We start from the raw sequence: 25,888 nt of genomic DNA, 5'->3' as shown, positions 1-25,888 counted from the left end.
CCGTACACCCTCTCCTTTCCACCCTTCCTCCTTCCCTCCCTATCACTTCTTTTCTCCCTCCCTCCCTCTCAATTCTTTTCTCCCTCCCTCCTTCCAACCCTCCCACTCCATCCTTCCTCCCACTCCATCCTTCCTCCCACTCCACCCTTCTTCCCACTCCATCCATCCTCCCACTCCATCCTACCACTCCATCCTCCCACTCCATCCTACCACTCCATCCTCCCACTCCATCCTACCACTCCATCTTCCCACTCCATCCTCCCACTCCATCCTACCACTCCATCCTCCCACTCCATCCTACCACTCCATCCTACCACTCCATCCTCCCACTACTTGCCTGACACTGCCCAACTTTCACAATTTACTGACCAGCTCTGCCAGTGTATCCTTCCAAAACATATTCTATAAATTACCCGAGTCCAGAACTGTAGCTGGATTAAGGCAGATCATACAGTACCACTGTAGATCACTGTAGATCACTGCTCTCAGTGATGGTGCATTGTACCACTGTAGATCACTGCTCTCAGTGATGGTGCATTGTATCACTGTAGATCATTGTAGAGCACTGCTCTCAGTGATGCTGCATTGTATCACTGTAGATCATTGTAGAGCACTGCTCTCAGTGATGCTGCATTGTATCACTGTAGATCATTGTAGAGCACTGCTCTCAGTGATCCTACATAGTTACATATATCAGCATTCATGGACGGGGGAAGGGACGGACATGATCCAGGGAGGGACGGGAGGGAGAGTCATTATTTAAGGAAGTAACGACCTTAGTTAAGGTCATCCAGACTCCTCCAGTTACTAAAGTAATCATCAAACTTTGCCAAGATTACGTTCCCTTATATTGAGAAGAACAACAGAGGGGGTGGGGTCTACTATCACTCCCCCCCCCCACGGGCAAGACAGCTTAATCTGAGGGGGGTCGAGGCACTGCTGGCTGTAGTGACGGGTTTTCTTACGATGCAGAGAGTAGTATTATACGTTATGTTATCTATTTCAGATTTGCTCGTTGAACCACTAAAAACTAATTAAATTCTTTGGGATTTAAGTTTTCGGTGTGTGTGTGTGTGTGTGTGTGTGTGTGTGTGGGTGTCGCCGTAACAACATTGATATTGGCAAACTTCGTCTCGATTGAATTACCTGAATTAAGGAGAGCCATGCTGGGGTCTCTCCTAGACCCCAGCATCCCCCACACGGGTTCTCCCAGACTCCAGCATCCCCCATATTAGGGTCTCTCCCAGACCCCAGCATCCCTCACACTGGGGTCTCTCGCAGACCCCATCATCCCCCACACTGGGGCCTCCCAGACCACAGCATCCCTCACATTGGGGTCTCTAACAGACCCCAGCATCCCTCACGCTGACGTCTCTCACAGACCCCAGCATCCCAGACACTGAGGTCTCTCACAGACCCCAGCATCCCTCACACTGGGGTCTCTCCCAGACCCCAGCATCCTTCACACCAGGAAGCCAGAGTGAGCTGGTCACCACAACTTCTCTAAGTATTAACCTGTTTCACTGTACCCTGTTCAAACGATAGATTATTAGCCAAACTCCCTTACACACACACACACACACACACACACACACACACACACACACAGAGATATATATATATATATATATATATATATATATATATATATATATATATATATATATATATATATATATATATATGCAATACTATAAAAAATTATTATTGCTCCAGTGTATTATTAAATTCTTATATTATATATATATATATATATATATATATATATATATATATATATATATATATATATATATATATATATATATACCACTCGTCCGTGGTTACAATAATATATATATATATATATATATATATATATATATATATATATATATATATATACATGCAAAATAACCTCTGTAAAAAATAGAGAAGTTCCAAGCGCTTTCGTGACCACTCACATTATCAAGGAACAATGAAAACTTGGTTGATATGCCTTCTCTTCTTAAGACTTTTAATATTAATGTATTCAAAAATCTTGATACAGTAAAAAAACTTTTGATAAAGAATTCCCCCCAAAATGCTGACGGATATGTCTATAAGATTCCTTGTAAAATTTGCGATAAAGTTTATTACGGTCAAACTGGTAAAAATCTCGAACTAAGATTAAAACAACATAAATATAGCATTAGAACTGGACAAGATTCCAATGCTCTATTTATTCATGTAAGAGATTTTAACCATCCAATTGATTTTCAAAAGTTGAGAAAGTAGTATCAAGCAAGTCCATGGTCGACAGGAATATAATTGAATCTTGTTTCATAAAAAGCAGTTTTGACAATAATATGAATATTTCCTTTGGTTTATACAAATTAGATCCATTTATAATTAATAGAATTTGGGAAGAATTTAATAATACATTGGACAAATAATAATTTTTTAAATTTCTTATTTCTTGGGTAGAATAGTTTGTTGGTGGGTTGTATGAAGGACCTGTCTAGTTCGGCCGGCGGGCCTGCTGTCTCGCGTCAGGTGTTTCGTTGTTGTGGGATCTGATAGTGAGGTGTGGGCTACCCCTTTATATACCTTCCTTTGATGCTTTACTTTCATTGTTCCTTGATAATGTGAGTAGTCACGAAAGCGCTTGGAACTTCTCTATTCTTTCACAGTGGTTGTTTTGCTTATTCTGAAATCACCCGTTTACTGTGATCTTATTGCATATATATATATATATATATATATATATATATATATATATATATATATATATATATATATATATATATATATATATATATATATATATATGTCGTGCCGAATAGGCAGAACTTGCAATCTTGGCTTAAATAGCAACGTTCATCTTGCCATATAGGACAAGTGAAAATTTGTGTATGCAATAATTTTGCCAAAATCATTTTGAACCTAACGAAAAAAATATATTTCACTGTGTTTGTTTAGTATTAAATTATTGTAAACAAATCTAAAATATATTTAGTTGGGTTAGGTTAAAATAAATTGTTCTTGTTATAATAAGGTTAGGTAAGTTTTCTAAGATTCTTTTGGTGCAAAATTAAAATTTTTTACATTAACATTAATGAAAAAAATATATCTTTAAACGTATAAGAGAAAATTTTAGAAAGGACTTAATTTTAAATGAGTTCTTGCTAATTGACCAGTTTTACATATTCGGCACGACATATATATATATATATATATATATATATATATATATATATATATATATATATATATATATATATATATATATATATATATATATATATATATATATATATATATATATATATATATATATATATTATTCTAAAACACAATGAACAATGCATTTAGCATACAATGAACAATGCATTCTAGAGGCAAGGTAATTATCAGAGTTGCTGTTTTGCAACAACAGACATTAGCTGAGGTGGACACTTCATCCCACTGACGTGGTATCCTGTATAAAACTCACGGTTACGGCCTGTTATGGTGGGAGTTTGTGTTTACGTAGCGCCACTGGAGGAGCGTTATCGTACCCGCCCGGTGCTGTGGGGGAGATATTGTTTACGTAGCGCTGCTGGAGCCCAGTTATCACACGCGAGCTGAGGCAAAGTGTTGAACTTGAGCGCTGAGGTGACTTATCGTAGCGCCCCTAGCGACTAGAGCTTCATAACGACTTGTTAATGGCGTCAGGTGGGAGTCAACTTTGCTAATTCTCCCGGCTAATGTGGCTCTCTAAATTATTTCTGCGCTTGGTACAGTATTTATCTGTCTCTGTGACTAAGTCAGTACCAGGTTTTCTCTTTCTCTGAAAGTAGGTTTTGAAAGCTTTATACTAAGGAATTTATGCATTTAGATACTTGATTAACACTTCCCAAATCCTCCCTTAAACAACCCAAGCTAACTTAACCCAAACCCAAGCTAATCTATTCCACCCTAACCCAACCCAAGCTAATTATCCCACCCCTAACCCAACCCAAGTTAATTTAACCCAATCTCAAGCTAACCTAACCTACCCTAACCCAGCCCAAGCTAACGTATCAGACCCTAACCCAATCCAAGCTAACCTATCCCACCCTAACCAAACCCTAAGCTAATCTATCCCACCCTAACCCAACCCAAGTGAACCTGTCCCACCCTAACCCAACCCAAAGATAACCTATCCCACCCTAACCCAACCCTAAGCTAACCTATCCCACCCTAACCCAAACCGAAGTTAATCTAACCCGCTATAACACAACCCCAAGCTAACCTAACCTAGTCTAACTTAACCAAACCTAATCTAACCTACCCTAACTTAACCTAGCCTATTCTTACCTAATTCAACCCAAGCTAACTTAAGCTCACCTAGCCAAACCCAGCCAAAACCAACCTAATCTAACCTACACTAATGTAATTTTTAAATAGGTAATATTCAAACGGTACAGGAAACGTCATCACATTGCTTCAGTGGCCCACTGGAAGACTTTGTCTGCCATTGTTTCAGTGGCCCACTAGAAGACTTTGCCATTGTTTCAGTGGCCCACTGGAAGACTTTGTCTGTCATTGTTTCAGTGGCCCACTGGAAGACTTTGTCTGTCATTGTTTCAGTGGCCCACTGGAAGACTTTGTCATTGTTTCAGTGGCCCACTGGAAGACTTTGTCTATGTCACTGTTTCAGTGGCCCACTGGAAGACTTTGTCTGTCATTGTTTCAGTGGCCCACTGGAAGACTTTGTCATTGTTTCAGTGGCCCATTGGAAGACTTTGTCTGTCATTGTTTCAGTGGCCCACTGGAAGACTTTGTCTATGTCACTGTTTCAGTGGCCCACTGGAAGACTTTGTCTATGTCACTGTTTCAGTGGCCCACTGGAAGACTTTGTCTATGTCACTGTTTCAGTGGCCCACTGGAAGACTTTGTCTATGTCATTGTTTCAGTGGCCCACTGGAACACTTTGTCTGTGTCATTGTTTCAGTGGCCCACTGGAAGACTTTGTCATTGTTTCAGTGGCCCACTGGAAGACTTTGTCTGTCATTGTTTCAGTGGCCCACTGGAAGACTTTGTCATTGTTTCAGTGGCCCATTGGAAGACTTTGTCTGTCATTGTTTCAGTGGCCCACTGGAAGACTTTGTCTATGTCACTGTTTCAGTGGCCCACTGGAAGACTTTGTCTATGTCACTGTTTCAGTGGCCCACTGGAAGACTTTGTCTATGTCACTGTTTCAGTGGCCCACTGGAAGACTTTGTCTATGTCATTGTTTCAGTGGCCCACTGGAACACTTTGTCTGTGTCATTGTTTCAGTGGCCCACTGGAAGACTTTGTCATTGTTTCAGTGGCCCACTGGAAGACTTTGTCTGTCATTGTTTCAGTGGCCCACTGGAAGACTTTGTCATTGTTTCAGTGGCCCATTGGAAGACTTTGTCTGTCATTGTTTCAGTGGCCCACTGGAAGACTTTGTCTATGTCACTGTTTCAGTGGCCCACTGGAAGACTTTGTCTATGTCACTGTTTCAGTGGCCCACTGGAAGACTTTGTCTATGTCACTGTTTCAGTGGCCCACTGGAAGACTTTGTCTATGTCATTGTTTCAGTGGCCCACTGGAACACTTTGTCTGTGTCATTGTTTCAGTGGCCCACTGGAAGACTTTGTCATTGTTTCAGTGGCCCACTGGAAGACTTTGTCTGTCATTGTTTCAGTGGCCCACTGGAAGACTTTCTCTATGTCATTGTTCCAGTGGCCCACTGGAAGACTTTGTCTATGTCATTGTTCCAGTGGCCCACTGGAAGACTTTGTCTATGTCATTGTTTCAGTGGCCCACTGGAAGACTTTGTCTATGTCATTGTTTCAGTGGCCCACTGGAAGACTTTGTCTATGTCATTGTTCCAGTGGCCCACTGGAAGACTTTGTCTATGTCATTGTTCCAGTGGCCCACTGGAAGACTTTGTCTATGTCATTGTTTCAGTGGCCCACTGGAAGACTTTGTCTATGTCATTGTTTCAGTGGCCCACTGGAAGACTTTGTCTATGTCATTGTTCCAGTGGCCCACTGGAAGACTTTGTCTATGTCACTGTTTCAGTGGCCCACTGGAAGACTTTGTCTATGTCATTGTTTCAGTGGCCCACTGGAAGACTTTGTCTGTCATTGTTTCAGTGGCCCACTGGAAGACTGTCTGTGTCAGCTTGGAGGTTCACTGTGTCTTCTACGGCTGCCACTCTCATACATATTCTAGTATCATCTGCAGAGGATGATACAGTGCTATGATGTATGTCTCTGTGTATGCCAGAAATGGGAATGAGAAACAGAAGTGGGGCGAGTACTGTGCCTTGGGGTACAGAACTTTTCGCTGTGTCAGACTCTGATTTCTCTCTGTTTACTGTCACTCTTTGGGTTCTGTTTGTTAGGAAGTTAAATATCCACCTACCCACACGTTTAGCTATTTTTCTCGCACACATTTTAGTGTTTAATCACCTCACGTTTATACGAGTGGAAACACTGGGCGTGTTTCCTTACATCTGCTGTCCCTATTCACCTAGCAGTAAGGAGGAACCGGGGTGTTAGCTGACTGGTGTAGGTTACATCATGGGTGACAAGATTAACCTAAGTTGACCGAAATGTTCTGTATAACTAGGGGCTTTCTATATAGTATGTCACTGATGTCATCTATGGTCTGTATAAGTTGAATCATGTACTTGTAGAAATAAAGATATATTATTATTATTATTATTATTATTATTATTATTATTATTATTATTATTATTATTATTATTAAAGCCAGTTTACACTCTTTCACAATAGATGTCTTAAACAGAAGTCAGTGTTCAGTGTTTAATTTTCAATATCTTGTCTTTGACCTGTCGGGAAGCTGAATCTGGTATACCTGGACGGTGGTGTTCCGGGGGTCAACGCCCCCCGCGGCCCGGTCCACGACCAGGCCGCCGTAGTTTATGCATAAGAGCGATAACTAGATTCTGAGGAAGATGAGTCGAGCTATAAAGCAGAGGAGGTGAACGACCCCTGGCACTCTTGAACGACCCCTGGCACTCTTGAACGACCCCTGGCACTCTTGAACAATGAGACGCAGGAGGGAAATTGCCAGGGTTAAGTCCTATATAATTTTAATAATGCAAAAACTGCTTTCATGATTGCAGCTGCAGAAGCCAGCTGCAAAGCAACTCCGTATTGTAACGTAGTCTTCAATAATAATGATAATAATAATAATTGTAATAATAACAATAACTAATAATAATAGTTGTAATTATAATTTTAATAATAATGATAATAATAATAATAAATATGACGTCAAATGGGGTGACACCATTATAGACTTCCAAGTTGTGAGATATTAGACACACATAACACACCCAGAGTTCAGACTAAGGTACAGAACACTGGCTTCCAGGGATCTGGGACTGATTAACTCATCTTCCACTGTCATCTGTGTGTAATTCCGCAAGACTGATCCTAATATCTATCTATCTATGGAAATATAAACACTTAATCAGTATAATGTGATCCTTTATTGACAATGTTTCGCCCACACAGAGGGCTTTATCAAGTCACAAACAGATCTACCTGGGTGAAATTTACGTGAGTATTTATAGGATGAGAATGTTGGGTCAGGTGGAGAAAGCTGTGTGACAAACTTCCCAGTAGAGTGATAGTCTAGAACCTTGGGAAGCTTTAAAAAGAGATTGCATAAGTATATGAGTAGACCTTCTGCAGTGTTCCTCCATTCTTATGTTCTTATGTGGTATAGCGATGGAGTTCCTTGGCAAGTGGTTCAGCTGTTATAGAAGCCGTTGTTCTGGTTGAAGTTGTTGGATATACAGATAAGTGATGATTCCAGGATTCTTCGGTATTGAGTGTTGTCTTCTCTGGTGATAAGTCTTGCGTTTCTGTAGTTGATTAAATGGTTGTGTGAATTTCGGTGTTGAACACAGCCATTCCTTGGATCGTCAGATTTGCCTGCGTACTGGTGTTCTGAAATAAGTGTTTGGAGGTCTCTGGATGTTTCGCCGACGTATAATTTGCTGCAGTCGGGTGAAGGGAAGGTTGACTAGCAGGTGAAGGGAAGGTTGACTAGCAAGTGAAGGGAAGGTTGACTAGCAAGTGAAGGGAAGGTTGAGTGGCAAGTGAAGGGAAAGTTGAGTGGCAGGTAAGGGAGGGTGGCAGTCACTGCCTGGTATCCAGACCTTTCATCTCCGGCTCCAGTAAATTACTTCATTCCAGGAGGAAAGAAGTACGAGGTTAGGCCAGAGTGGCCCAACACCTACATCTTGGGCCACGTGGCCAGAGTGGCCCAACACTTGCCACATCTTGGGCCACGTTCCCAGGATAGCCTAATATTTTGGGCCACGTGGCCAGAGTGGCCAAACACCTGCAACATCTTGTGACTCATGGCCAGGATAGTCTAACATCCTCAACATCTTGTTCACATGGCCAGGATGGTCCAACACCTTCAGAATCTTTGGTCACGTGGCCAGGATAAGCTAACATCTTCAACAGCAGTAATATCACCAGCAGCAACATCAACACTGCTTCTATCCTGGCTATCACCAGCAGTAACATCAACACCGCTACTATCCTAGCTATCACCAGCAGCAACATCAACACCGCTACTATCCTAGCTATCACCAGCAGCAACATCAACACCGCTACTATCCTGGCTATCACCAGCAGCAACATCAACACCGCTACTATCCTAGCTATCACCAGCAGCAACATCAACACTGCTACTATCCTGGCTATCACCAGCAGCAACATCAACACTGCTACTATCCTGGCTATCACCAGCAGCAACATCAACACTGCTACTATCCTGGCTATCACCAGCAGCAACATCAACACTGCTACTATCCTGGCTATCACCAGCAGCAACATCAACACAGCTACTATCCTGGCTATCACCAGCAGCAACATCAACACTGCTACTATCCTGGCTATCACCAGCAGCAACATCAACACTGCTACTATCCTGGCTATCACCAGCAGCAACATCAACACCGCTACTATCCTAGCTATCACCAGCAGCAACATCAACACTGCTACTATCCTGGCTATCACCAGCAGCAACATCAACACTGCTACTATCCTGGCTATCACCAGCAGCAACATCAACACTGCTACTATCCTGGCTATCACCATCAGCAACATCAACACCGCTACTATCCTGGCTATCACCAGCAGCAACATCAACACCGCTACTATCCTGGCTATCGCCAGCAGCAACATCAACACCGCTACTATCCTGGCTATCACCAGCAGCAACATCAACACTGCTACTATCCTGGCTATCACCAGCAGCAACATCAACACTGCTACTATCCTGGCTATCACCAGCAGCAACATCAACACTGCTACTATCCTGGCTATCACCAGCAGCAACATCAACACTGCTACTATCCTGGCTATCACCAGCAGCAACATCAAAACTGCTACTATCCTGGCTATCACCAGTAGCAACATCAACACTGCTACTATCCTGGCTATCACCAGTAGCAACATCAACACTGCTACTATCCTGGCTGTCACCATCAGCAACATCAACACTGCTACTATCCTGGCTATCACCAGCAGCAACATCCTGGCTATCACCAGCAGCAACACTGCTACTATCCTGGCTATCACCAGCAGCAACATCAACACTGCTACTATCCTGGCTATCACCAGCAGCAACATCAACACTGCTACTATCCTGGCTATCACCAGCAGCAACATCAACACTGCTACTATCCTGGCTATCACCAGCAGCAACATCAACACTGCTACTATCCTGGCTATCACCAGCAGCAACATCAACACTGCTACTATCCTGGCTATCACCAGCAGCTACTATCCTGGCTATCACCAGCAGCAACATCAACACTGCTACTATCCTGGCTATCACAGCAGCTACTATCCTGGCTATCAGCAACATCAACACTGCACTATGCTACTATCCTATCCTGGCTATCACCAGCAGCAACATCAACACCGCTACTATATCACCAGCAGCAACATCAACACTGCTACTACATCACCAGCAGCAACACACAGCTACTATCCTGGCTATCACCAGCAGCTACTATCCTGGCTATCACCAGCAGCAACATCAACACTGCTACTATCCTGGCTATCACCAGCAGCAACATCAACACTGCTACTATCCTGGCTATCACCAGCAGCAACATCAACACTGCTACTATCCTGGCTATCACCAGCAGCAACATCAACACTGCTACTATCCTGGCTATCACCAGCAGCAACATCAACACTGCAACATCACATCAACACAGCTACTACTCACCAGCAGCAACTACTACTGCTACTATCCTGGCTATCACCAGCAGCAACATCAACACTGCTACTATCCTGGCTATCACCAGCAGCAACATCAACACAGCTACTATCCTGGCTATCACCAGCAGCAACATCAACACTGCTACTATCCTGGCTATCACCAGCAGCAACATCAACACTGCTACTATCCTGGCTATCACCAGCAGCAACATCAAAGCATCTACTATAGCCATTACTTTCACTGAAGATGTTGTCAAGCTGTAACTCTCTGGCTTCATCACCTGTTCCTGACGCTGGAGTTTACACTGTCCCGTGCAGAGAATGTGATAAGTACATGGGAGAAACTGGGATGAACCTATCAGTGCTGGAGTAACGCACAAGGACGTTGAAGGCCATCTCGTGAACTGGAGGGAGGTTCAGACAGGCTTTACTGAATCTGAACTATGAAGGCCTTGGTGTGTGTTGCACAGAAACCAGATAGTTAAAGCATCCTTATCTTGGTCACAGTGATGTTTGACCAGGCCTCCATGCCTCACCACGCACTCGTGGCAACATGCCTGCCATTTGATCATGCTTCCACAACTCAAACTGGAACTGACATTTACTTGAACTTAATCTGACGTCTATTTAAACCTGACCTGACTTCTATGTCAAGTTGACATGAACTCTCTATCTAACATGTCACTTGGTTTTATATGCTGTGCTCAATGCAGCTGCGCGTCCTAGAAGTGAGCAAGGTCCCAGGACAGACAGTGTTTACTCGCGTATTCTTTTCCTCTAATCACCACTAAGTCTGAACCCGGATCCTTCGGTTGTAAGCCGAAGACGCTACCACTGAGCCAGGAGTCACACAATTAGTCTCACAATAATCTAGATGATATTGACGGTAAAAGTATAGGCCAGTAGGCCTGGTGAAGCGCTCCTCCTTTCTTAAAAGTGATCTCAGTGACTTGTGTTGGTGGGATTTACACCTTTCAACTACACGAGGATCATTAACTAAGGCTGCAGCTTACCTATGCACCGTTAGTCAAGGGATACTGTAATCCACAAAATGGGGATATACACCTCTCGGCGTGTATTCCATTTCCGTATGGTGTTAGCTCTGTTAAAATAGTTGTCAAGTTTATAATAGATATGGTAAATATTGTTTGAGTCTCTGGTAGTGTCAAGTGGGGATATGTCCATTGACTGTCTGGGCTAGTGTTGTGTACACTGCTGCAGCTTGACGAGATAAACACTTGTGCAGCACTGAGGCATCTTATTTTGATGACATTTGTGCAGCATGAGGCATCTTGTTTTAATGAAACGTTTCGCCTGGTCAGCAGCCTTCATCAGTGGAATACACAGAGTCGACAGTGATTACCCCCGGTCTCTGCACTTCCAACTGCCTCCGGGATTGTAATCACTGCTTGTGTTGTGTTGATGACGTCTACTGTGTAGGCCACATAGTTTCAACACAAGACACCTAGGTATTGCAAGAGTGTTTAATTCATCAACTTGTTGGTACTGTGTACCATTCATCCTGTAGATGAATGGTTCAGAGAACCGACATGTTGATAAATTAGACACATGTGCAATTCTTGGGTATCTTTATTGAGGAAACGTTTCGCCACACAGTGGCTTCATCAGTCCATACGTAGGAGAAACTTGAAGAACAGGAGGAGAATGAGGTAATCAGTCCCTCAACCTTGAGTCGATGTGTTCAGTCCATCAATCTTGAAGATTGATGGACTGAACACATCGACTCAAGGTTGAGGGACTGATTACCTCATTCTCCTCCTGTTCTTCAAGTTGGACTGATGAAGCCACTGTGTGGCGAAACGTTTCCTCAATAAAGATACCCAAGAATTGCATATGTGTCTAATTTATCACCATTCATCCTAAATAATACAACTGCAGGCAGCATATTACTGGTGTAAAAATGATGTGTGTGTGTGTGTGTGTGTGTGTGTGTGTGTGTGTGTGTGTGTGTGTGTGTGTGTGTGTGTGTGTGTGTGTGTGTGTGTGTGTGTGTGTGTGTGTGTGTGTGTGTGTTTCATTGAGCGAGGCAGCAGCCTCTGACTCTCACAAGAGAGGCAGCAGTCTCTCTCACTCTCACACACCAGAGGCGAGGTAATACGATGACAGTGTTATGCTGACACATCTATTTTTATGCAGATGGCAGCAGTGTTGCCACCACCCGGATACATCACACACTCTCTCACTCTCGCCTTGTTTAAATAGCACTGTTCAACTCCGTAATCCTAGTATGGTCGTATTGTTTGAGACACGATGAGTCTTTGCAGTTTGGAACACCATTGCTTCTTGACGCTTTTGTTGGTCAGTGTCTGTACGCTCCTTAGCTGTCTTATGCGCTCATACCCCGTTAACATTAACCTAAAACTTTTATTTGTTGCAAACAATGTCTTCATTTTAATCACAATAAAGAATACATGTAAAAGATCAGGTACATCGCTGAGACAGTCGTGGCTGAGGACTAATACGCAGTCGGTTTTAAATGCAGAAAAAGGCATTTGTCTTGTTTAGCGTCTCTGTTGTTGGTGTTGTTTGCTTAGTTACGTGATGCTGAGATCAGGTTCTTATATTGTTTAAGAAATAAGCCACAGGCATGTTAACGCTTGCATGGAGATGGCTTCTGGTGGTTGTTTACACGTTGAACACGCTGTCTCGCACAATGAGGTGGACGTCCTAGGGCAGGGAAGGTGCCAGAGCCAGAGCTTGCTACAGCAGATTCACTGACACAAGAGGAGATATAAAAAAGACCTGGAAAACACTTTCCCAGATTCTGGGGACCCACAAACTGAAAAAAAAACAAGAATATTGTTCTAACTAAACCTCATGAAATACCACTGCATCCCACTGATACAGCTAACAAGATAAACGACTTCTTCCCAAATATAGGATCTAATCTCGACGGTAAAATCCCACGTACCAATACCCATGCCGGGGACTACCTAGATGAGAATTTCCTAAATTCCTTCTATCTTGTACCAACTGAGCCCACGGAAGTCACCGCGATCATAAAGTCACTTAAAAATAACTCGGGGAATCTGTCTCACGTCCCACCATTATTGTACAAGCGAGCAGTGGCCCATGTCCTTTCGCATGCTATTACATTACTTTTTAACAAGTCACTGGAAACTAGCACTTTCCCGACACTACTCAAGACAGCAAGGGTTACACCAATACAAAAAGGTGGTGACCCTACAGACGTAAACAACTATAGGCCAATATCAAACTTACCATTGCTATCCAAAATCTTCGAGAAACTAGCGCACAGGAGACTATATTCATTTATAACGTCATAAAACATACTCAACCCCTGCCAATTCGGATTCAGGAAAAATAAAAGCACTAATGATGCAATTATAAAAATGCTAGACCTGCTTTACACAGCATTGGAAAATAAGGAATATCCACTAGGAATTTTTATAGACCTAAGAAAAGCGTTTGACACAGTAGACCACGGCATCCTGCTCCACAAACTTGACCACTATGGTATAAGAGGCCATGTGCTTGCATATTTTAAATCCTACCTTTCTAATAGGTATCAGTATGTCACCATTAAAAATCACAGCCTCATCAATATGGCCACTTGATACTGGAGTTCCGCAGGGAAGTGTCCTTGGATCCCTGCTCTTCCTCATTTACATCAATGATCTTCCAAACATATCCCAACCCCTGAAACCCATTCTCTTTGCTGACGACACTACTTATGTCATCTCCCACCCTAATCTTGCTACCCTCAACACCATTGTTAACTAGGAGCTGCTCAAAATATCGACTTAGATGACAGCCAATAAACTTACACTTAACACTGCCAAAACCTACTATATTATGTTTGGTAGCAGAGCAGGTGTTGCGCAACTTAACATTAAGATCGACAACACTAATTGCCAGACATAATGAGGGCAAATACCTTGGCCTATACCTCGACAACAACCTAAATTTCAGCACCCATATCCAACACATAACAAAAAAAGCATCCAAAATGGTGGGGATCCTCTCCAAGATACGATATTACGTGCCGCAAACTGCCCTTCTCACACTATACCATTCACTTATATATCCATACCTCACCTATGCTATCTGTGCTTGGGGATCAACTGCAGCAACACACCTAAAGCCAATAATAACCCAACAAAAAGCCGCAGTAAGAATAATCACTAAATCCCATCCCTGGCAACCCCCCCCCCCACTCTTCATAGATCTAAACTTACTCCCTGTTCAGAACATCCACACTTACTACTGTGCAATCTATATCTACAGGACCTTAAATTCCAATATTAACCTTGACCTAAAACGCTTTCTTGATAGTTGTGACAGGATCCACAGGCATAACACCAGACACAAACATCTCTATGACATTCCCCGTATTCGACTAAACCTTTACAAAAATTCAATGTATTTCAAAGGACCTAAAATCTGGAACACCCTACCTGAAAACTCTAGAACTGCAGCCACATTCATCACTTTCAAAACTACAGTTAGAAAATATCTTATCTCCCTGATCCACCCCATCAACTAACTGCATGATAACCACCTGGTGGTTCACAATTACACTCACTCACCCACTGACTATAAACCCAGAAATACTAATCTTAATCTTAAAATAATAAATCCTAACTAGTCATAAGTTTGCCTATGATACTCAAATATAGTCACCTTGTATTGTGCCAAAACAAAAGCATTCACATTGCTAAACTCACAAATTATGATGTAGTCACTTAGCCTTAATACCATAATCTGTAAGGATTTAATGTTAAGAATTAATCTAAGTCTGCTCGAAATGCCTAGTCATGCTAGGTGTCCTAGTGGCCCCCCTCTGTAATTAGTATTTTATAACATGTAAACCACACAATACCCAAAACCTGTAAACTCCACATTGTAACCCTTATAGAGAATAAACTTGAATTGAATTGAATTGAACCTGCAGCTCACCGGACTGCCATTCCCACGAGCTTCCCTGGGGCGGGGAAGGTGGCAGACCAGAGGCCTAGCTTCTCCCTGGGAGCTCCGTAAGGGCGGGGAATGGGGCTAGGCCTGGGGACAGCTGGTCCCAGAAGTTAAGGCGGTACTTGTACCTCCTCCCATGGCAGACATAGGTCCCAGATACTCCCAAGGCCGGGTCACCATCTGGAAAAGACCCGGGCCGGGAGAGGATTGGCGAATCAAGAAGAGGAATGAGGTGGTGGTGGCAAGTGCCACAGAATCTCTTAGTAAGTTTATTCAGGTATACACAAATACAGTTACATAGATTATCATACATAGCAGCATATGTGTAGAGAACCTAGGATAACCTTTTATGCATGCCCACTGTGGTAAAGTTTTGAGAACCTTTTAAGGTTTTTCGTCTGACCACTGTGAGAAGCTTTTGAGATCCTTTTATAGTTTTGTCTGCCCACTGTAAGAAGCTTTTGAGATCCTTTTATAGTTTTGTCTGCCCACTGTAAGAAGCTTTTGAGATCCTTTTATAGTTTTGTATACCCACTGTAAGAAGCTTTTGAGATCCTTTTATAGTTTGTCTACCCACTGTAAGAAGCTTTTGAGATCCTTTTATAGTTTGTCTACCCACTGTAAGAAGCTTTTGAGATCCTTTTATAGTTTTGTCTACCCACTGTAAGAAGCTTTTGAGATCCTTTTATAGTTTTGTCTGCCCACCGTGGGAAAGCTTCAGGAACCTTTTAAAGCTTTTTTTGTCTGCCAAAAGAATAATTATTGTGATTAAAATTATATAATTTATACAGTTTCTTAATAAATTTCATAATTACTGTATTTCCACATCAACACCAACGCCATCTGACAAAACATCACCTGAAATACAATACAGCACAGAATATATACACTGCGAGGTGTATTTCTCTCAGCGTATATATGCTGAGAGTTTTATGCTTAAATCGCTATTTTAGATACAAAAGTATTCTTGTCTGGTGATGAAAAAGAGGTTACGTGGAGCTTTAATGACCCTCGTGTAGTCGATAGGATTCAAACCCCAACATGAGCCAACCAGTACTATGGACACTGCTGTTCATCAGTTCAATGAACACAGCTGTTGAACAGTTCTATGAACACAGCTGTTCATCAGTTCAATGAACACAGCTATTGAACAGTTCATTGAACACAGCTGTTCATCAGTTCTATGAACACAGCTATTGAACAGTTCAATGAACACAGCTGTTCATCAGTTCAATGAACACAGCTGTTCATCAGTTCAATGAACACAGCTGTTGAACAATTCAATGAACACAGCTGTTCATCAGTTCAATGAACACAGCTGTTCATCAGTTCAATGAACACAGCTGTTGAACAATTCAATGAACACAGCTGTTCATCAGTTCTATGAACACAGCTATTGAACAGTTCTATGAACACAGCTGTTGAACAGTTCAATGAACACAGTTGTTGAACAGTTCAGTGAACACAGCTGTTGAACAGTTCAATGAACACAGCTGTTCATCAGTTCAATGAACACAGCTATTGAACAGTTCTATGAACACAGCTGTTCATCAGTTTAATGAACACAGCTGTTCATCAGGTCAATGAACACAGCTGTTCATCAGTTCTATGAACACAGCTGTTGAACAGTTCAATGAACACAGCTGTTCATCAGTTCAATGAACACAGCTTTTCATCAGTTTAATGAACACAGCTGTTCATAAGTTCAATGAACACAGCTGTTGAACAGTTCAATGAACACAGCTGTTCATCAGTTCAATGAACACAGCTGTTCATAAGTTCAATGAACACAGCTGTTGAACAGTTCAACGAACACAGCTGTACATCAGTTCAATGAACACAGCTGTTCATAAGTTCAATGAACACAGCTGTTGAACAGTTCAATGAACACAGCTGTTCATCAGTTCAATGAGCACAGATGTTGAACAGTTCTATGAACACAGCTGTTGACAGTGGTAGTGTTGGCTGGTGTTGTCACTAGTGTTGGTGGTAGTGTTGGTGGTAGTGTTGGTGGCAGTGTTGGTGGTAGTGTTGGTGGTAGTGTTGGTGGCAGTGTTGGTGGCAGTGTTGGTGGTAGTGGTAGTGTTGGTGGCAGTGTTGGTGGCAGTGTTGGTGGCAGTGTTGGTGGCAGTGTTGGTGGTAGTGGTAGTGTTGGTGGCAGTGTTGGTGGCAGTGTTGGTGGCAGTGTTGGTGGCAGTGTTGGTGGTAGTGTTGGTGGCAGTGTTGGTGGCAGTGTTGGTGGCAGTGTTGGTGGCAGTGTTGGTGGCAGTGTTGGTGGCAGTGTTGGTGGTAGTGTTGGTGGCAGTGTTGGTGGCAGTGTTGGTGGCAGTGTTGGTGGCAGTGTTGGTGGTAGTGTTGGTGGCAGTGTTGGTGGTAGTGTTAGTGTTAGTGTCGGTGGCAGTGTTGGTTAGTGTTGGTGGCAGTGTTGGTGGCAGTGTTGGTGGTGGTAGTGTGGTGGTGGCAGTGCTGGTGGCAGTGTTGGTGGCAGTGTTGGTAGAGTAGGTGGCAGTGTTGGTAGTGTAGGTGGCAGTGTTGGTGGTAGTGTTGGTGGCAGTGTTGGTGGCAGTGTTGGTGGCAGTGTTGGTGGCAGTGTTGGTGGTAGTGTTGGTGGTAGTGTTGGTGGCAGTGTTGGTGGTAGTGTTGGTGGCAGTGTTGGTGGCAGTGTTGGTGGCAGTGTTGGTGGCAGTGTTGGTGGCAGTGTTGGTGGCAGTGTTGGTGGCAGTGTTGGTGGCAGTGTTGGTGGTAGTGTTGGTGGCAGTGTTGGTGGCAGTGTTGGTGGTAGTGTTGGTGGCAGTGTTGGTGGCAGTGTTGGTGGCAGTGTTGGTGGTAGTGTTGGTGGCAGTGTTGGTGGCAGTGGTGGTGGTAGTGTTGGTGGCAGTGTTGGTGGCAGTGTTGGTGGCAATGTTGGTGGCAGTGTTGGTGGCAATGTTGGTGGCAGTGTTGATGGTAGTGTTGGATGGTGCTGTCACTCTGCTACACCACTGCTGGTAAGGTTATCTGTCACAGGTGTTGAAGTCAGTCCCTTGTTCATACATACTGTTATCCTTGTTGCCTTCTTCCCTTTTATACGCTCTTCTCCTCCTCTGCCGGCTTATGCTTTCTTCTCTTCCTTCTTATATTTTCTTCTCCTCTGTCTTATTATACCACTTATAACGTTTCCGGGGGACAGGTCCCGGACCAGACCTAGTTGATGGCCTGATCATCCAAGCTGTGGGTGCTGATAGCACGCAGTCCATTGTAGACACCGCAGTCTGGTTGATCAATGACTCGACGAACTTATTAAGTTCCTTATTGAAGATTACCAGGAAACTGTTGATGTGTGTATGAAGGGAGGATCTTAAAGATAGGGGGCTGTTATTTGTTGTATGAAGGAAGGGGCTTCAAGACAACCAGGGCCACTATCCAGATCCCTTGTTCCAACTTCTTTGTTCCCGGATTACCCTGACTATTTTTGCTACCGACTTGTTACAGTCGTAGACCTCCGTAGTATACACTGAACATTTGCACGGTGCCAACCTTTGACATTTCGCCTCTGACACATTTGACCCAGCATGAAGAGAGGCACTCAGCTAGTTTGTAAACACGTGCCACGTTGTTAGTCTTATGAATGAAAACGCAATGTTATGAAGGTCGAGAAGCCCAGATACTCGCTTCCCTTCTCAGGGACATGTCTGTTATTTTGGGACAGTGACTCGTGGGTCAGTAGGTAGCAGTTCACACACTTAGGGACCAGAGTTCGATTTCGGGATGAGTGGAAATATTGTTGGCCATGTTATTTTATATCTGCTGCTCCTTGTTCACCTGGCAGTAAGTAGGATGACTCACACCAGTCGGACTGATGTGAGGATGCGACTGGTGTGAGTCGCATCCTGGAAGAAGATTAAAGGACCCCAATTGAATTAAACCAGTCTGCTGAGAGTGGCTTTTTTTGGGGTTATGCTGGGTTACTAACGTACCAGGTTGATAATCCGAACAGCTAGCAGTAACAGCCTGGTTGATCAGGCTCTGATCCACCAGGAGGCCTGGTCACAGACCGGGCTGCGGGGGCGTTGACCCCCGGAACTCTCTCCAGGTAAACTCCAGATCTTAAATCTCACCACAACTGTACTACTACCACCACCACCACCACTACTACTACTACTACTACTAGTACTACTACTACCACTACTACTACTACTACCACCACCACCACTACTACTACTACTACTAGTACTACTACTACCACTACTACTACTACTACCACCACCACCACCGCCACCACTACTACTACTACTAGTACTACTACTACCACTACTACTACCACCACCACCACCACCACCACCACCACCACCACCACCACCACTACTACTACTACTACTACTACTACTAGTACTACTACTACCACTACTACTACCACCACCACCACCACCACCACCACCACCACCACAACAACCAACACCACCACCACCACCACCACCACCACCACTACCACTACTACTACTACTACTACTACTAGTACTACTACTACCACTACTACTACTACTACCACCACCACCACCACCACCACCACCACCACCACCACCACCACCACCACCACCACCACCACCACCACTACTACTACTACTACTACTACTACTACTACTACTACTACTACCACCACTACTACTACTACCACCACCACCACCACCACCACCACCACCACCACCACCACCACCACTACTACTACTACTACTACTAATAATAATAATAATAATAATAGTACTACTACTACCACTACTACTACTACCACTACCACTACTACTATCCACGCGACCTTCCTCCTGACTCCTGCCAATATAAATGCTCGTTTTTTAGTTATCTCCGTATTAGAACTGAAGAAGCAATTCCTGGCGACAGGAATTTCGCCCTGAACTGTACACCGGTGTCTTTTTTCCACATCTTGACGGTATCATCAGACCACTTCTCAGAATCTTCTTTACTTCTGATATTAAACCATCTTACAGCTTAAACATCGCGTCTGGTATACCAACCCTGGGGGTCTGTGATGTCCGCTCGTTGTTAAACATCGCGTCTGATATACCAACCCTGGGGGTCTGTGATGTCCGCTCGTTGTTAAATATCGCGTCTGGTATACCAACCCTGGGGGTCTGTGATGTCCGCTCGTTGTTAAATATCGCGTCTGGTATACCAACCCTGGGGGTCTGTGATGTCCGCTCGTTGTTAAACATCGCGTCTGGTATACCAACCCTGGGGGTCTGTGATGTCCGCTCGTTGTTAAACATCGCGTCTGGTATACCAACCTTGGGGGTCTGTGATGTCCGCTCGTTGTTAAACATCGCGTCTGGTATACCAACCCTGGGGGTCTGTGATGTCCGCTCGTTGTTATGACACAAGTTAACATAAGAACATAAGAACATAAGAACGAAGGAACACTGCAGAAGGCCTACTGGCCCATGCGAGGCAGGTCCAAGTCTCCTACCGGCTTAAGCCAATGCACCCAACCTAGTCAGGTCAGGTCACATTGACTTAAGGGAGGAACACGGCAACCGACCTGTTAGCACAAGCTATCAGGTCTAACTCACACCCACCCACATCTACTCATGTATTTATCCAACCTATTTTTAAAGCTACACAACGTTCTGGCCTCTATAACGGTACTTGGGAGTTTGTTCCACTCATCCACAACTCTATTACCAAACCAGTACTTTCCTATATCCTTCCTGAATCTGAATTTTTCCAACTTAAAACCATTGCTGCGAGTCCTGTCTAGGCTAGATATTTTCAGCACACTATTTACATCCCCTTTATTTATTCCTGTCTTCCATTTATACACCTCAATCATATCCCCCCTAATTCTACGTCTTTCTAGAGAGTGCAGTTTCAGGGCCCTTAGTCTATCCTCATAGGGAAGGTTTCTGATACATGGGATCATCTTTGTCATCCTCCTTTGTACATTTTCCAGAGAATTTATATCCATTCTGTAATACGGTGACCAAAACTGTGCAGCATAATCTAAATGAGGCCTAACCAAGGATGTATAGAGTTGAAGAACAGCCTGAGGACTCCTATTATTTATGCTTCTTGATATGAAGCCAAGGATTCTATTAGCTTTATTGCGAACACTTATGCACTGTTGTCTTGGTTTCAGATTACTGCTAACCAGAACTCCTAAATCTTTTTCGCAATCCGTAATATTAAGATCTACATTATTTAGTTTATATGTGGCATGGTTATTGTCCTGTCCAACATTTAGAACTTTGCATTTGTCTATATTAAACTGCATCTGCCACTTCTCCGACCACTGCATCAGTCTATTCAAATCTTCCTGGAGTGCTCGAATGTCCTCGTCAGAATGAATTCGACGGCCTATTTTGGTGTCATCGGCAAACTTGCCGATGTCGCTCTTTATGCCCTCATCTATGTCGTTTATATAGATTGTGAACAGCAGGGGGCCCAACACTGACCCCTGTGGAACACCGCTCGTGACGCTTCCCCACTCTGATTTCTCCCCATTTATGCAAACTCTCTGCTGCCTATTTGTCAACCATGCCTCTATCCAGGAAAAAATTTCTCCTCCTATTCCATGTGCTTTAATTTTCCTCAATAGTCTCTGATGTGGGACCCTGTCAAAAGCCTTACTGAAGTCCATATACACAATATCATATTCATTACCATGATCTACCTCCTCAAATACCTTAGTGAAAAAGTTAATAAATTCGTAAGGCAGGAACGCCCCTTTGTAAAACCATGCTGAGATTCGTTGATTAATTTATGCTTTTCAAGATGGCTACGAACTGCCTCGGCAATTATTGATTCCATAAATTTTCCCACTATGGAGGTTAGGCTTATTGGTCTATAGTTCAAAGCTAAGGACCTGTCACCTGTTTTGAAAATAGGTATCACATTTGCCATTTTCCACTTATCTGGCACCATGCCAGTTTGTAGTGATATGTTGAAAAGATTAGCCAAAGGTGTGCTAAGCTCCTCTTTACATTCCTTTAGAACCCTTGCATACAGTTCATCAGGGCCTGGGGATTTGTTAGGTTTTAATTTATCTATTTGCCTAAGGACCATGTCACTTGTGACCCTAATAGTGCACAGTTTATTATCGTCCTGTTCTACATAATTTATCATTACTGGAATATCGCTGGTATCCTCCTGTGTAAAAACTGAGAGGAAGTATGTGTTAAAAATTCTACTCATTTCCTTATCACTGTCAGTGAGCTGACCCGAGGAACTTTTGAGACCCGAGGAACTTTTGAGTGGGCCTATCTTGTCCCTGATCTTACTTCTGTATACCTGAAAGAATCCTTTTGGGTTAGTCTTCGATTCTTTTGCAACTTTAACCTCATAATCTCTTTTTGCTTTTCTAATTCCCTTTTTTATTTCTCTCTTTAACTGAATATATCGATTTCTTAATTGCCCCTCTCCTCTTTTGATTTGCCTATATATGCCTCTCTTTTGACCAATCAGATATTTTAATCTATTGTTCATCCATTTAGGATCATTTTTGTTTGATCTGATTTCCCTATTTGGAACATAATTTGACTGAGCAGCTAGAACTATGCCCTGGAAAGCATCATATCGGCAACCATCACCACCTACCTGACCCTTAGTCAGGTCATTCCAGTTCAGCCCTCCTAAGTAATTTTTCAGTCCTAAGAAATCAGCCAAGCGAAAGTCAGGGACGGAGACTTGATTGCCATTATTAGGGGAATTCCATGATATATTAAAACTGAGTGATTTGTGATCACTCTCCCCAAGCTCATCATTAACCTCAAGATTATTAATTAGTGTTTCCCTACTGGCAAGAACCAAGTCAAGGAGGTTATTTCCCCTAGTTGGCTCTGTCACAAACTGTTTTAAAAAACAATCCTGGATCGTATCAAGAAAGTCACCCGACTCTAAATTTCCTGTCAAATTGCTCCAGTCAATCTGTCTATAGTTGAAATCTCCCATTAGCACAACATTTTCGTATGTAGATGCCTTACGAATTTCGTCCCATAGAAGTTTACTGCACTCCCTATCAAGATTTGGGGCCCTGTAAATCACACCCAAAATTAGTTTTTCTCGGCCCTCGAGAAGCTGTAACCAAACAGATTCAGTGGCTGACGCTTCTAATTTAATATCTTGTCTAACACAACAATTTAAATTGTCTCTGACATACATCGCTACTCCACCACCTTTCCTGTTGACCCTGTCAGTGTGGAATAATTTATAGCCTTGTATGTGACATTCAGAGGGCATCTCTCTATCTTTCAGATTGAGCCAGGTCTCTGTTATAGCAATAATATCTATGTTTCCTGCACTTGCAATTAATCTTAGCTCATCTATCTTATTTCTAACACTCCTGCTATTAGTATAGTAAACCTTAAGGGAGCTAGTCCCTTGCTGCCCTCTGCTGTCCCCCTTTGTTTGCTGACCTGTTCTATTGTCTTTATTTATAACTTCATGCTGAATGCCTTTTATACATTTACTGTTTCCAACCCTAGTGTTGCAACCTGCTTGTTTCCCACACACACCCATACCTCTATCTTCCATCAGTTTAAAATCATAGGCATTTCACCAATGGCCTTCTCAATCGAGTCTGCAAGTGCTACCACCCCTGACCCAGAGAGATGTACCCCATCCCTTGCATACATATCATGTTTGCCATAAAAGTTGTTCCAGTTGTCAATGAATGGGATTGCAAGTTCCTTGCAGTATCTGTCTAGCCAGCAATTTACACCAATTGCCCTAGACAACCATTCATTTCCTACTCCCCTTCTAGGCAAGATGCTACATATGATTGGGATCCCTCCCTTAGACTTAATGAAATCTATAGCTGACCTGTACTTATCTAGCAGCTCTTCTCTCCTACCCTTCCCAATATCATTTCCACCAGCACTGAGACAGATAATGGGCTTGTTCCCATTACCTGACATGATATTATCCAGCCTGTTGACAATGTCCCCAACACCAGCTCCAGGGAAGCACACTCTATCTCTCATCTTCTTATTCCTATTACAAAAAGCACGGTCAATATATCTTACCTGAGAGTCACCAACCACAAGAATGCGCTTACCTTCATTAGCAGGGGCAGTAGTACCCTTACCTTCATTGGCCACTGAAGTACATTCATCCTGGAGAACAGAGAAGCGATTTCCTACCTTCAGATCTTCACTCTTAACTTTCCTTATTCTGATGCGCCTCCCATTACTGTGAACAACTCGCCACTTGTAGCAGGTGCTGGGCTGCACCTCACTGCTGGTAGCCGTTGCTACCTCCCCAACTACAGCCTCCTTACAGCGAGAGACAGACTGCACCTCACTGCTAGAAGTCTCATTCCCCACAACTCCAGCCACCTCACACTCTCTCCCAGACCCATTGAGGTGGACCCTCAGCCTCCTAATCTCCTCCTGGAGAAGCAAGACCTCCTCCTTCAACTCTCCAACCTCAGTTTTTAAAACACTGCAGAAGCAAGCCATGCTTGGTAACCGTCCACGCTAATCCCCAAAGCAGCTCAGGGTCTGTGACCTCACGTGACGACTGACCACTGACGACTGACGACTGACGATTGAGTTCTTTCTATTTTGCTGGTTAGCTAAGCGTAAATATAGGTTAATTTACGTAAGCCTATCCTAGAAAAGCAGATATTAGGTTTCTGAAGAGGCTGTTTACGTCGGGCAAAAAAACAAAACAAAGAGTGATGCGTGCGACATCGCGCGTCGTACTAGGCGGGACAGATTGCCGAACTCCAGTGTTCTTGCAGTGTTGGTCGCCATCATACACAACTGTGAGTATTTTTTTATCGCCGTGACAGACATTTTCCTTGGAGTGACTAAATATAATTAGGGTGATTAAAATTACCTTCATTGCTGGCACGGTAACTGACCCAGTTGGACCGATCCAGCCGGCTGACCCTGCCCACCCGGCTGGCCCGGTCCAGCCGGCTAAGACACAAGCCAGCCACTGTCTCTACCATCACAACCTTCCATCTGAAGGGGAAAAAACTTTCTGCTGTGTGAAAGTTTATTTATAAACAATAAGAAAAAAACGCTCTCCCCCCAAAAATTTCTTCTAAAAAAAAAATTTTTTTTTTAATGGTGTTTTGACAATGCTTTACTCATCATAAATCCATTAAAATATATTATTTCTTAAATCAAAATATTGTATCATATTTTTGACGGTATGCAATACAGACAGGTTAATAAGGGTATCTTTTGGTGCCCCGTAGCTCGATTGGTAGCACACTCAGCTCACACACTGAGGTCCGTGGTTCGATCCCCAGTACGGGTGGAAGCATTAGGACGTGTTTCCTTAAGACACCTACTGTCCATGTTCACCTAGCAGTCAAATAGGCACCTGGGTGTTAGTCGACTGGTGTGGGTCGCATCCTGGGGACAACAGCTGGCCTAATTTGGCCGAAATGCCCTGAATAACAATCGGCTTTCTGTACAGTAGTATGTCACTGATGTCACCTAGGCTTGTATACACCGTACATGTACTTGTAGAAATAAAGATTATTATTCTGTTTATTATTATTATTATTATTATTATTATTATTATTATTATTATTATTATTATTATTTTCTATAGAAGTGGTGTTAATGTTGCAGTTTTATAACTGTAGTGTAAGCGAGCCTCTGGCAAGACAGTGATGGAGTGAATGATGGTGAAAGTTTTTCTTTTTTTCGGGCCACCCTGCCTTGGTGGGAGGCAGCCACTGTGTTAAT

At 43.2% G+C, this 25,888-nt stretch overlaps 1 protein-coding gene across 2 annotated transcripts in view; it reads left to right on the top strand.

The window, feature by feature from the left end:
- Positions 1-25,888, top strand: part of LOC128685077 (protein draper-like) — a 1,011,482-nt gene that overhangs the window by 623,184 nt on the left and 362,410 nt on the right. Inside the window, exon 1 of one of the 2 annotated variants that reach the window (XM_070103145.1) lies at positions 3,518-3,675. The exons of the other annotated variant lie outside the window; for it this stretch is intronic. The gene's annotated coding sequence lies outside the window, so the exon portion shown is untranslated. Of the gene's footprint in view, positions 1-3,517; positions 3,676-25,888 lie in introns of those variants that run through there. 2 annotated transcript variants of the gene reach the window in all.

The sequence above is a fragment of the Cherax quadricarinatus genome, chromosome 5 (genome assembly GCF_038502225.1).
Source record: "Cherax quadricarinatus isolate ZL_2023a chromosome 5, ASM3850222v1, whole genome shotgun sequence".
Taxonomy (NCBI): domain Eukaryota; kingdom Metazoa; phylum Arthropoda; class Malacostraca; order Decapoda; family Parastacidae; genus Cherax; species Cherax quadricarinatus.
This window is presented reverse-complemented; position numbering and strand designations above follow the sequence as displayed.